The sequence below is a fragment of the Suncus etruscus genome, chromosome 3 (genome assembly GCF_024139225.1).
Source record: "Suncus etruscus isolate mSunEtr1 chromosome 3, mSunEtr1.pri.cur, whole genome shotgun sequence".
NCBI classification, from domain to species: Eukaryota; Metazoa; Chordata; class Mammalia; order Eulipotyphla; family Soricidae; genus Suncus; species Suncus etruscus.
This window is the reverse complement of record NC_064850.1, coordinates 20938850-20953432: the sequence shown is the minus strand read 5'-3', so window position 1 is coordinate 20953432 and position 14583 is coordinate 20938850. Positions and strand designations below refer to the sequence as shown.

The 14583-nt window shown below is 49.1% G+C and overlaps 1 non-coding gene across 1 annotated transcript; it reads left to right on the top strand.

Annotated features, from left to right (window-relative positions):
* The first annotated feature begins 414 nt into the window (after window positions 1-414).
* Window positions 415-476, top strand: LOC126004942 (U7 small nuclear RNA). The gene has a single exon (XR_007494145.1). It is a non-coding gene; the product is annotated as a U7 small nuclear RNA (small nuclear RNA).
* The last annotated feature ends 14107 nt before the right edge of the window (window positions 477-14583 follow it).

The window sequence follows — 14583 nt, the reverse complement described above, 5'->3', positions numbered from 1 at the left end:
CAAAAGGACGGTAGTTCAAATTCCGGCATCCCATATGGTCCCCCAAGCCTGGCAGGAGCGATTTCTGAGCATAGAGCTAGGAGTAACCCCTGAGTGCTGCCAGGTGTGACCCAAGAAACAACAACAACAAAAATAATAATTGACACTCATTGAAAATTTAGAAAACATAGATCACCCAAGAGAAGTCAATGAAACTCATCTGTTCACCACGGAGTATACACCCACTTTGGGTCTGGGCCATGGAGAGGACCTTTGTTTGTTTCCTAAATGGTTTCCAATTGTCTACAGCTTCAAACCCTCTCGTGTCTCTAGCATTATACTACACAGGACACATCTCAGGCCATCAGGGAATGAATTTCTCTGCAGCATGTGACTGGGCCAGAGGTGGTCACTGTTGATTGGAAGACCCAGAGCCAGTGTTACAGCTCTTTTAGAATTTGTCTAGTAAGCTTTCTGGTCTCTACCGGAAGGCCCTCCTTTAAAAAATTAAAAAAGGAAGATTCAGGCCCTCAATCACCTTCCTATCTGAATCCCCCCTCCACAGGTTGGATGTGATTCCTTGGGCTACTAGGGAAAGTTGGGGACCAGTAATAGTCAGTGCTGTCCTAGAATATGGTCTGAGCTCACCTTGCCCACTGTGGCCCCTGCAGGAGTAGGGGATACTCATGAGCTCACAGGACAAACCCTGGAAGAGAGGTTTGGAGCTCCCATCCTGTACATCTCTTGATCAAACAGGAGCAGCTGTGGGGCAGGGACTTAGGTGATGGTAAGGTCCCCAACTCAAATCTACTTCTGGTTCTGTCATCCAACATGACTGACCTCTAAAATTACTCCTACAAAGCCATGCCAGGCAGACTCCCTACCCATTATTTAATCTCTCCACCCCTTTGGTTTATTATCTTGACCAAATAGCAGTACATCAGTAGCTAATGATGTAGCAAGATCCACACTGCAGGACCACAAGTTGTCAGCACAGGCCAGACTTCTGTTGTTTGGGTTTGGGGGCCACACTTAGTGGTACTTAGGGACTGCTCCCCAAAAAATTTGCTCAGGGATCAGTCTCAGTACTTAAAGCAGAGCCAGATCAAAGCCAAATCTCCTGCATTCAAAGCACATACCCAGTGGCTGGAGCTATAAAACAGCAGTAGGGCATTTGCTTTGCACGTGGCAGAACTGGATTTGATTCCCGGCATTCCCATATGGTCCCGAGTCTGCCAGGAGAGATTTCTGAGTGAAGAGTCAGGAGTAACCCCAGAACGCCACCTGGTGTGGTCCAAAAAACCAAACCAAACAAACAAACAAACAAAGCACATACCCAGTCTCCTCTTCCACTCAGTCATCTGACCTCTAACCTGGCCCCTGACCTCTGACCATGTCCTGAGCTAAATGCTGTGTCCCTGGATGCTATAGAAACAGTCCAGGGACCTGCAGCAGGGAGGCTGGAGGATCAGGGGCAGCTGCGGGGGTGGATCTGTCAAAGCCCCACTTTGTCTCCTACCTGAGTGGCTGCAGAGGGCCCCACTGGCATCCTGGCGCCCTTTGGCCAAAGAGATGTCCATACCTGATTTCAGGACATAAGCTGTGGTGGGGACACCTTAGTACCAGCCCCTAATTCCCACTCTCTTCCTGGGATTGCCTACCTTGTCCTGCCAGGCTTGGGGCAGAGGCTGTGGCCCTCAGGGCTCTGTTCAATGCACGAGGACTGTGTGCTGACCAGCCCCTGAAGGCTTAGCCGAGGCTGCCCCAGCCAATGCCAAGCTTCCTCTTTCCCTGACCTAGATTCTTGCGCTTAGCTCATTCGCACCTCCTAGCCACACCACCCTGGAGAGGAGTGGGAGTGGAGGCCATATGGTCACACAGTCACTGGGTGAAAAAAAAGGCTGTGATGTGGGGACAGGAGAGATAGAATAGTGGACAGAGCACTTGTCTTGCTTGTGCTTGACCTGGGTTCAATCCTCAGCATTCTATATTGTTGCCTGAGTACCTCCAGGATTGATCTTTGAAAGCAGGGCCAGGAGTAAGCCGTGAGCATCACCAGCATAGCCCAAAATGAGGGGGTGGGGACTGAGATCTGGCACTTGTTGCAAAGGAGATGGCTCAAAGGGCTGTAATGCACTTTGTGGGCATGCTCCCCAACACTGCATGGTCCTGGCACTCTGCATAGACAGCAGCCTCTGAGTGCCACAGGGCATGCCCCCCCATAATACCCTGGGTGCAAAACATCAGGTGCAGGCTTTAGGGAGGGGTCCCCTTCTCTTTCTTCCTTTTCCTCTCTCTCCCCTCTTTCTCTCAACCCCCACCCCCTTCCTTTCTCAATGGAGGACCCATGGGAAGGGTCCAAACTAGGGTATAGGACACCAACCCGAGGTCTCTCAGCCCCTCTGTGTCTGTTCTTTAAGAACTCTGCCCCCCCAGGACTGCCTTGCACCCCCTCTTTCTGTTCTGGCACTGTCTTCTTTACTGAGTTCCATCCCCACTCTGTTAGAAGAGGGGTCAGCCAAGTCTTCCCCCTCTCCATGGATTTATGGGACTCTTCTTTGGCACCCCTGTCTCCTGCAAGATGGAGCTTTCTTCTCAAAGTTTCCCACTTCCAGCCAACATCTTCTCGCCAAGTTGAGGTTTTCCTGGATAGCCAATTAGTGAAGTCAGATGGTTAGTCTGGCTCTGATGCCCACTAGGCCCTCCCTAAGTTTGTGACCTTGAGAATGTCTGAATGAACATCTCTGGAACTCAGTTTCTCCATCTGTAAAATGGGGGGAGGAGAGGAGAGTACCGAAATCTATTGCTCTTGGCTCCCGCACTCCGGAAGGAGCACCCTGGGCAGAGGTGAGAGCTCAGCATCTTCACTGTGCCTGTCTCATCCTCCTCTCTTCCTCCCTGCAGGATGGGTCTTCTGTAGACCCACCAGAGAGGAAATCAGAGTGGGCTGAATGGAAACCAGCCCAAAGGCCTGATGAAACAACCATCTGCTGCTTTTCTCGAAGCGAGATCAGGGAAGAAGTTCACGTGCCAGTTGAGAAGGAGGGAGAGACTAGCCAGAGAAATGGCAGTGATCAGGCTTCCAAAACACCCCATTTTCGGTTCCTATCTTGGCCCTAAACCTGGTAGCCTTTTATCCTCCATTCTCCTGCCGAACTCTACTCCAGGAAAAACAGAGGTTAAAGCAGCACATGCAGTAATTTCCCAGCTTCCTGTAAATAAACCACATGGGAAGGAGTCAGCTGGAGCAGGGAGAGAGAGTAGACACTGGTCAGTGGGCCTTAAGAGATGCAAAGGACTTGTGGTACATAAAGGCTGCCACCATCGCCAATTCCACTGTTATTTATTTTTGCTTATTTGTTTTGTTGTTGTTTTTATTTTGGGGTCACAGTAATACTCTCTGTACTATTTCTTTTTTTTTTTTTTTTTTTTTTTTTTTTTGGTTTTTGGGCCACACCAGGCAGTGCTCAGGGGTTACTCCTGGCTGTCTGCTCAGAAATAGCTCCTGGCAGGCACAGAGGACCATATGGGACACTGGGATTCGAACCAACCACCTTTGGTCCTGGATCGGCTGCTTGCAAGGCAAACACCGCTGTGCTATCTCTCTGGGCCCTCTCTGTACTATTTCTCCAGATTCATAAGCATATATCGGTTCTGTTTTCTCCCTGCACTGCCTAGTTGTTGAAGGAGATGTCATAGGAGGAGCCAGAAAGATAGTAAAGTGGGTAGGGCACTTGCCTTGCATGTGGCCCACCTGAATTCATTCCCCCTGCACCCCAGATAGTCTCTGAGCATCACCAAGAATAATTGGTGGGGCCAGGAAGGTGGCGTTAGAGGTAAGGTGTCTGCCTTGCAAGCGCTAGCATAGGACGGACGGCAGTTAGATCCCCCGGTGTCTCATATGGTCTCCCCAAGCCAGGAGCGATATCTGAGCACATAGCCAGGAGTAACCCCTGAGCGTCAAATGGGTATGGCCCAAAAACCAAAAAAATAAATAAATAAATAAATAAATAAATAAATAAATAAATAAATAAAAAGAATAATTGGTGAAGAGGACAGACAGATAGCACTGTCGTAGGGTGTTTGCCTTGCACGAGCCGATCCAGGATGGATGGATGGTTCAAATTCCAGCATCCCATATGGTCATCCCCCAAGCCTGCCAGGAGCCATTTCTAAACTCAGAGCTCAGATCCAGGAGTAATCCCTGAGTGCCGCTGGGTATAACCGAAACAACAACAACAACAACAAAACAATAACAAGAATTGCTGAGTGCAAAGCTAGGAGGATCACCTATGGATGTGCCCCCCCCCCAAAAAAAAAAACACAGTAGGAGTGAGGGAGTGAATGAATGAATCAATAAATGAATAAATATGTGCATGAGATGGTTGGAAGCATCCTCTGTTCCCACCAGCTCAGGTACTTTCAGCACAAGGCATCGAACAGGGTAGTTTTGAGTAGCAAACAGAGTTGATAGTTACCAGCTGCATAACCTTGGCTTGGTTACTGAACTAAGTAAGTCCTCTTGCTTGTTTGCAGGATGGGAATCATTTGACTATCTAACAGGGGTCCTCAAACTTTTTAAACAGGGGGCCAGTTCACTGTCCCTCAGACCATTGGAGGGTCTGACTATAGTAAAAACAAAACTTATGAACGAATTCTTACGCACACTGCATATATCTTATTTTGCAATGAAGAAACAAAACAGATACAAATACAATATGTGGCCCTCGGGCCATAGTTTGAGGACCACTGATAGTATATAGGATTATGTGAGGATTCCCAGAGCCGAGGGCCTATATTTTCCCATGTGTATGCCCTTCACATGTTAAGTACCACCCAACGTTATGGCCCCTTTTGCCTTTACCAGTCCGTGCAGAGAGGGATAAGTTTCTGGAATGTTCCCTGGGTTAGAACCAGACACAAGGAAAGAGCATACCGACTCACCCTGAATTTGCCACCCCCATCTTCTTGCAGACAGGGTGTTGGGGGGGCAGGCCCCGCCTCCTGGCTGCACCCCATTTGGATAGAGCTGGCATTCCCGTTCCCTCAGGGCCCCGCCTGGCACAGAGCTGACTCACCGCAGGGAGTGGGTGGTGATTAGTATGCAGAGCAGGTCCCCGGGGAAACAGCGCTGGCTGCTTCCCTGATTAATGTGGCAGCGAGAACATTGCTGCTTTTCCTGAATGGTCGCCACGTGGAGCCAGAGTCATTAACATCACAGCTCCTGCTTGCCGTGACCTGCTGGCCACCCTAAGTAGATAAAAATGAAAATGGCCAAGACAGCTGCAAGGCTCCGAAACCAATTGCCTGCTGGCTCTGCAGTCAGGGAGACAGGCAGGCGTGGAAGCTTCTGAAACAGCTAGGGCTCCTCATTTTCTCAGACCCCTGGAAGGCCCAGGAACCTCTTGAGCATGTCTGCTGCCATCACAGTGGGAGCTGGGCTCCTTTCCTGGCCATGTAGAGTCATTACTTTGCCCAGCCCCACTGCAGGATGCAAAGGAACCCACCCAGTAGAAAGTGAGAGAGAGGAGAGGAGAGAATAAGGTTTCCAGGTGAGGGGAAGAGAAGGGGTCCAGGAGGGGAGAAGCACTGCACTGTGGAGCGTGCATTGGGGCTGCTGGTGGAGCAAGATTGGAGACTGGAGACCCCCCACTTTACCTACTTTATCCTGGAAGGGAAAGTATGAGGATCAAATGACAGATCTGCTCTGACCTGAAGGTGCCCATGGAGGCAGAAGGCATGAAGGTGCGCCCCCATACAGGTGGGCAAGTCATCCAGCTCTTGCTCAACACACTCCCCGGTGCAGGCCCAGAAGCACACAGCATCCCTGCATCTTTGACCTCCAGAGGACAAAGCTCACGGCACATCTGGAAGATGCAACTGATGTCACATCCGGCATCGAGCCTTACGTCACATCACAAGGTCAATCCAGAGATTTCTGACACCCTACTTGGGGGTCCTGGTAGGAAGCAGGATGTCCTGGGTGTCCCCTCTACTCCTTGGCTCTACGCTCCTCTGAACATCTTGTTTGAGATCTTGTTGATCTTTGTTTTTGGTTTGCTTTTGTTTAGGAGCCACACTCTGCGGTGCTCAGGGGTTACTCCTGGCCCTGTGCTCAGAAATACCTCCTGGCAGGCTTGGGGGACCATAAGGATGCAAGGGAGCGAACCCATCAGGTTGACCGTGTGCAAGGCAAACACCCTCTCCACTGTGCTATTGCTCCAGCCCTGTGGGAAGTGTGTGTGTGTGTGTGTGTGTGTGTGTGTGTGTGTGTGTGTGTGTGTGTGTGTGTGTTTCCTCCTCTGCCATGTCCCTTCTCTGGGCCTTGATTTCCCCAGCTCTGTATGGGGGAGGGACAGGGAGCTTGGAGAGGGGGCCCCAGGATTGACTGGAAAGCTGATGATGTCAGTGAGCTAGTTCTAGGCCCAGCTATCTACACCCTCACAGTCCCACTTTAGCATCACCACCCCAAATTGGTGTGGGCCCTTCAAAGCCAGTCTTCCTGACCAGAAAGCTAGCTAGCGGGGCCTCTGCGCTCCACCGGGGCGGCAAGGGGAATGAGCAATGGGACTAATTGCAGAGACGGCAGGAGAAGCTGGGAGGAGGCAGCCAGGAGAGAAAAATCATCTCGTGATGCTCCAATTACGGATCAGCTGGGACATAATTGCGGGGCTGCCATCACGGCTGCTGGAGGGATCAGGCCTCCCTCTCGTTAATCAATGATAATCCAGAATTACGACCCTTAATGATTTGCAAAGACACTTATGCACACACGCACACATGCTCTCACACGGACACAAGTAATTGATAATCAACCATGTAATTTGAGGCAATAATTCTGTCCAGGCCAGATGACAGGTTCCACCCTGCCAGCACAGAGACAGCCCAAATCCCGTCAGCCCCCGCGGCGGGAGTCAGCTTCTAGGGGAGGAGGGGGTCTGTCCCTACTTCAGCGTGGGCTGGGGCTTCCAACCAGCTCCCCTACGGGAGCATGGAGGTCCTGTTATCCATGTTTTATTTCTATTCTCTCATGTTTTTGTTTTTTGCTCTTGTCTACTTAGAGCCTTTACTCTTTGTTAGCTACACCTTGCAGGGCTTGGGCATCACTCCTGGTAGGGTTTGGGGGGGGGGGACGACGACTGTATATGGTGTCAGGGATGAAATCCTGGTCAAATGCGTGCAAAGCAAGAGTGTTATCTAATGTATGATCTCTCTGGCCTCTCTTTGGAGCATTTTGTTTGGTTTTGTTTTATTGGGCCACACCTGGCAGTACTCAGGGTTTATTCCTGGGCCAGCTGTGTACAAGGCCGGTGCTCTATCTGCTATACTATTGCGCTAGCCCTCCTTAGAGCTTTTAAACACCCCTGCCAGGAGCTGTTGAGAACACTCAAGGCAAATATCCTACTCAGGGGCCGGAGAGATAGCACAGCGGTGTTTGCCTTGCAAGCAGCCGACCCAGAACCTAAAGTAGTTGGTTCAAATCCCGGTGTCCCATAATATCCCCCGTGCCTGCCAGGAGCTATTTCTGAGCAGACGCCAGGAGTAACCCCTGAGCATCAACTGGTGTGGCCACCCCCCAAAAAAAAAAAAAACTTGACCTGCAAATACCCTACTTGCTGTGCTATTATTCCCTCAGCGCTCAGGATTGTTTTTAAAAGTGCTTTACCACAGGTGAATCTAACCATCAGCCAGGACTGAGACCCTTGTCTGGTAGACTTCACGGCATCAGACATCTTTCTGACCAGCCTGATTCTCATCTTTTTACCTGGTAACCCTCTTTCTTCAAGCTTTGATCCACACATGAACATGTGGCCATTTAGTTCTGGTTCAGGTTCAGAAGCCAGGTCGCTTCTGGGGTGGGTTTGATCCCTGGCATCCCATATTGTGGAATTATGAGATTGGTCCCCTGAGTGCAGAGTCAGGAGTAATCCCTGAGCGCTGCTGGGTGTGGCCCCAAAACAAAAAAACAACACCAACTAAAACCTGTTTCCAGATCATGTCTCCTGAGAAAGGCTCAGGATTGGAGGTGAGTCTAGGGAGGTGCCTGAGCTTCCTCTTGTTCAGGGGGGCTGAGCACTTGTCCACTCTGTTAGGGTCCTGAGAACAAGGCACATTCACACAAATTCAGATTATGAAATCCTGGGAAGAAGAAAAAGGTGGTGTCTGCCCTGAGGGATGAAATGAAACCTGTGATGCCACAAATTTCACAGCCACAGTAAAGACAGGTAGATATGTCAGGAGGGCCAGGGAAGACAAAATGGCGACTGGGAATGATAATTAACAGTGGGTAGAATACACTTTCATGCAACCAACCTTGGTTCAATCCCCAGCATTTTATATGGTAGCCCCAAGTCTGTCAGAAGTGATTCCTGAGCACAGAACCAGGAGTATCCCTGAGCACTGTCATGTGTGCTCCCAAAACAAAACCAAAAAAGAAGGCTGGAGAGACAATACAGAGGATTTGGGTACTTGCCTTGCATGCAGCCATTCCAGATTAGATCCCCCAAATCCACCAGGAATAATTCCTGAGTACAAAGCTAGGAGTAAACCCTGGGCATTTCTGGGTGTGTCACCCCCAAAGAAAAACAAAAAAGTGGCTGTGCCTTGCATTAGGGTTACCTCCTGGGACTAGATCAGTGTTTCTCAAATAGTGGGGCTCGCGGGGGGGGGGGGGGTTAGGGTTAGGCGGGAAGCTCTGTAAAGGGGGGCGCGTTTGACCTTGGCAAACACTGTCATAACCAGCTAAGCCCTGTGTTTATGTATGTCTCTGGAGCTGAGAGTTGCTGTGTCCTGCTTCAAATCCTGCTTTGAAAAGCTATGCATTGCAAAACGTGCTCATTGTAGCCATTAATCCAGACATCATCTCTGATTAAAAAAACAGCTCAAGGGGCCGGAGAGATAGCACAGCAGCGTTTGCCTTGCAAGCAGCCAATCCAGGACCTAAGGTGGTTGGTTCGAATCCCGGTGTCCCATATGGTCCCCCTGTGCCTGCCAGGAGCTATTTCTGAGCAGATAGCCAGGAGTAACCCCTGAGCACCACCAGGTGTGGTCCAAAAACCAAAAAAAAAAAAAAAACCCAGCTCAAATTATTTTATATATTTTTGTTTTGCAGGTTAAAGCTTTTTTTTTTTTTTTTTTTTTTTGTGGTTTTTGGGTCACACCCGGCAGTGCTCAGGGGTTATTTCTGGCAGGCACGGGGGACCATATGGGACACCGGATTCGAACCGATAACCTCCTGCATGAAAGGCAAACGCCTTACCTCCATGCTATCTCTCCGGCCCTTTTTTTTTTTTTTTTTTTAATAAAGATACTATTTACAGTCGCATAGGGGTCACAAAAAACTTTTCTTCTTCCTAGGGGGGCATGACAGAAAATAATTGAGAAGCACTAGACTAGATTAAGAGCCTTGGAGAAGGACTGTTTGGGGAGGGGGATGGGATGGCCACTAGTCTCCCACGATGGTTATAACCTCTTCCGTCTGTTCTGTGCGTGTGAAGAGAGACATCTACTTCCCTTGTCCTAAATCTGATCTTGTGACTTGCTTTGACCAGCAGAATTTTAGAGTGACACTGGGACACATTGGCTGGACCCAAAAAGCTTGGCAACTTCTGCTTTCATTTATTTTGTTGTTTTGTTGTTTTGGGGACATGCCTGGCATTAATCCAGGGTTATTGCTGGCTCTGCACTCAGGAATTATTCCTGAGAGTGCTTGGGAGACCATATGGGATGCTGCAGATTAAACCTGAGTCAGGCAAGGCAAGTATACTAACCTTTGTACTATCTCTTTGGCCCTCTGCTTTCATTTGCTTGGAAACCATGAGGAAGAATTTCAGCAATGCTGAAGACACTATATTGACCATGTGAACGAAGCCTTAGGCCTTCCCTTGAGTGACCCTGCTCTATGGATCAAAAGAATCACCCTGTAAGCCCTACTTCAACCTTTCAGATACGCATAAGAAATAACAAATTATGGGGCAAGAGAGATAGCATGGAGGTAAGGCGTTTGCCTTTCATGCAGAAGGACGGTGGTTCGAATCCTGGCGGTTCGAATCCCAGCATCCCATATGGTCCCCCATGCCTGCCAGGGGCGATTTCTGAGCGTAGAGCCAGGAGTAGCCCCAGAGCGCTGCCGGGTGTGACCCAAAAACCAAAAAAAGAAAGAAAGAAAGAAAGAAATAACAAATTATGGGGCCAGAGCAGTGGAGCAAGCAGTAGGGCATCTGCCTTGCATGCACTGACCTAGGATGGACCTGGGTTTGATCCCCCAGTGTCCTATATGGTCCTCCAAGACAGGAGCGATTTCTGAGTGCATAGCCAGGAGTAACCCCTAAGTGTCACTGGGTATGGCCCAAAAACCAAAAAGAAAAAAAAGAAAGAAAGAAAGAAACAAATGATTGTTTTCAGCCACAAATTTTTCTTTTTATTTTGTTTGTTTTTTGGTTTTTGGGCCACACCCGTTTGATGCTCAGGGGTTACTCCTGGCTATGCGCTCAGAAATCCTCTGGCTTGGGGGGACCATATGGGATGCCGGGGGATCGAACCGCGGTCCGTCCTATGCTAGCACTTGCAAGGCAGACACCTTACCTCTAGCGCCACCTTCCCGGCCCCAGCCACAAATTTTTCAAGTTGAATGTTAGATCTAAGTTGATATTAATGGGACCAGAGTGATAGCGCAGTGGTGAGGCATTTGCCTTGCACACGGCTAACCAAGGATGGACAAGGTTTGATCCCCGGCATCCCATATGGTCCCCCAAGCCAGGAGTGATTTCTGAGCACCTAGCCAGGAGTAACCCCTGAGCGTCCCATAGGCTTTATCCCCTATGTAGCCCCAAAACAAACAAAACAAAACAAAATATCAATAACTAAAACACTTGCTCTTGATCTTGTCTCAGTTCTAATCCTCACCTGAGTAATCTCCCCAGACCTCAGTTTCCTGATCTGTAAACAAATGAGCATTAAACAAGCTCATTCGTGTAAAAGTCTGTGCATCAGGCCTGGCACCTGGCACACTGTGAATCTGACCATTACTCCAATGGTGCCAATTCAAGGTCATATGCCTGCTTATAAATCAACCCTGGGGACCCAGGACTGGCTTTGTTGCCCCAAATATGAATCCTAGTGCTGCCCATATATGCCAAGCACATTCCTGGCAGTTCTACTGTCCAGGACTCCAAAGCTACTATAGGATGTTTGATATATAGATCTACAATACGGCGTGTGAAATCCTGCATTGAAAAGACAACAACAGGGTGGCTGGAGAGATAGCATGAAGTTAGGACGTTTGTCTTGCATGCAGAAGGTTGGTGGTTCGAATCCCGGCATCGCATATGGTCCTCCGAGCCTGCCAGGAGCAATTTCTGAGCGTACAGCCAGGAGTAACCCCTGAGTGCTGCCACATGTGGCCCAAAACCCAAAAATAAATAAATAAATAGGGGCCGGAGAGATAGCATGGAGGTAAGGCATTTGCCTTACATCCAGAAGGATGGTGATTCAAATCCCGGCATCCCATATGGTCCTCCAAGCCTGCTAGGAGCGATTTCTGAGCATAAAGCCAGGAGTAACCCCTGAGTGCTGCCACGTGTGACCCAAAAACCAAAAATAAATAAATAAATAAGTAAATAAATAAATAAATAAAAAGACAGTAATAGGGGCTAGAAAGACAGTACAAAAAAAAAAAAAGCCTTGTATGTAGCTGGCCAGAATTTAATCACATGCTCCTCTGAGCACTATCATGAGGAACCCCCAAACAGAGCCAGAAGTACCTCTTGAGCACTGCCAGGAGTTGGTCTCTGCCCACCATCAAAGAAAAGACAACAAAGAGCAAAGCAGGGAAAACCAGTCCTGCTCTGGCTCTCATCTGCTCAGATCAAACCCATGTAATCCTGCCAGTCCTCCAGTCCTCGACAAGGTCGCACACCACCTGTCCCTCCCATCCTCCTCCTACATGTGTCACTCCCTGTTCCTCAGGAGAATAACTGCCACTAGGTGTGAGGCCTCTGCAATTGCAAGTGCCACTCCTTTGCTAGAAGCTTCTCCCATTGAGCATTCTATAGCTCACTGCCCTGCTTCCTCTGAGTATGACTTAGATGTCCCCTTTTCTTACAGCTGCCCTGAGCACTCCACTGGATTGGGGTACTAGAACCCCCTTTTCTCCTTTGTCTTTCTCCTTAGCATATATTCCCATTTGCTTGTATATTTGCTTTTCTGACTTGCATCTCCAAAGACCTACCCCATCCCACACATGATAGGCACATGCACACATGTTAAGGATTGTGTCTGTTTTATTTTATTTAATACTGTGGCACAATACCTGGCAATAGCACCATAGTCTTGGTTACTTACATGAATGCAAAAGCAGATACCCATTAGAGTATGTCATATGAAATGATATTACAAATAGCCTCAAAAATGAATTGAGAGAGAAATGGGCTTGCCCAGCCCCCATGTGATCCCCCCAAGTCCTCCCACTAGGAGTGATTCTTTTTTTTTTTTTTTTTTTTTTTTTGGTTTTTGGGCCATACCCGGCAGCGCTCAGGGGTTTCTCCTGGCTGTCTGCTCAGAAATAGCTCCTGGCAGGCATGGGGGACTATATGGGATAGCGGGATTTGAACCAACCACCTTTGGTCCTAGATCGGCTGCTTGCAAGGCAAATGCCGCTGTGCTATCTCTCTGGGCCCTAAATGTGTGATCTTCAGTACACTGAGAGCAACATGATTCAGAGCACCTGATCCATGCAACACCAGCATAAAATAGGAAGGAATGGGGCAGAGAGCTAGGAGTGGGAAGGGTGTTTGCCTTGCACACGATGAAAATGGATTCAATCCCAGCACCCAATATGGTCCCCTGAGCCTTGCTGAGAGTGACCACAAAGCACAAAGCCAGGAGTAAGCAAGCAGTGAGCACCAATGAATGTGGCCAAAAGAAAACAGGATGGGGAGGAAGAGCTAAGAGTCCCTCTAACACCAGATGATTCTGCCTCCTCTTGCTATGTGTACATTTGCACAGATTCACTGGGGCTGGGCCTTGTTGACTGGGTTATAAGGGCAAATTTAGTAAAGTCCATGGAGGGGTCAGAGTCAGTATAGGGGAAAGGTGTTTGTTCTGCAAATGCTGACCCTGATTTGATCCCCAGCACCAAATGGTCTCCTGAATACAACCAAAAGCAGCTCCAGAATACAAAGCCTGAAGAAGCTCTGAAGCACTGCAGGGTGACCCACACTCCGCTGGAAAGCCACATGGAATGAGACAGTATTTGCCTTGTGGGCTGGGAGAGAATAGGGACCCCCAGAAGCAAATTACCCCCACCAGGCTGACTTTGGGAAACTCAGAAATCCAACAAATTCAGGAGGACACAGAGCCAAGTGTGCTGTGGGCATTCATAGGAGCTCTCAAGGCCACTTGGAGGATGTGCATTGTCCTAGAGCTGACAAGAAGATCTGGGGGTCTGCCTGAGTGAGGGCTGTCGGGGAAAATCTGAGAAAACCAGAACACACCTGTGACCAACTGTCTTCCGATGACCCAAACCAGCGACTCTCAAAACAGCCACCAGCTTGTCTAAGAGCCACATCTCGAGTTTTCCCTTGAGAATGGGGTATGGTTGGCAGAAACATTCAACTCACCTGAAGGACCTAGTCCTAGAGATGCTTGCCCAGGGTTTGAAGCAAGAAGAAACAGACTTCACCAGTGCAGAGAAGGAAACTGAGTCTCAGAGGACTTCTGTGCTCTGTCCAAAGTCACTTCCCACACCACAGCCCAACATATCAGGAAATGGCTTCACAGTCATAAATGAAACAGATTTTAGGGGATGTTTCTAAACTTGAATCAAGTCAATTTTTGTTGTTGTTGTTGTTTGGGTGATTTTGGGGACTTGGGCCCTACCCAGCAGTGCTCTGGGATCACTCTTTCAGTTGTCTAGGAGTACGTACATGGTGCCCAAGATCAAACCCAGGTTGGCCTCATGCAAGGCAAGTGCCTTAACCTTTGTCATTATCTCTCTCCTCCTCAAGACCTTATTGCTCCCAATACCTGTCACTCATTGTGTATCCTTTCCAAAGTCTGGCCCTTTGCCAATTGGAAGACATCTGATGAGTGTTCTGAACATTGGGGTCAATGTACCTGACCTTGGGCAGGTTGGATGAACTAAGCGGAATCCCGCAGCACTCCGCAGGCAGCAGCCTTGCACCTTTGTTACCTACCAGCAGGGGGCGGACACACATTGCTTCTCTCCAACGTCCCAGGCACCCTTCACTGGGGTCTGTGCTCCAGACCTTGAGCCTCCTGTTACCCTGCATGGCCCTTTCTGAATCAGTCTGTTCCAGTCAGGAGCCTGGGTATTATGTGCAGTCTTCTCTAGCAGGTAGCCTGGTGACTAGGTGAGGGACTGCTACTTACAGACTGGTTCTTTTTTGTTTTGGTTTGGGGGGGGGGGTCTTCGCACCCAATGATGTTCAGGGTTATTCCTGATTCTACACTCAGGAGTCACTCCTAGCAGTACTTAAAGGACCATTTGCTGGGGATCAAACCTAGGCTGGCCGCATGCAAGGCAAATGCCCTATTCGCTGTAGTCACTCCAGTTTCCCCCAAAGACTGTTTCTTGGGGCACAC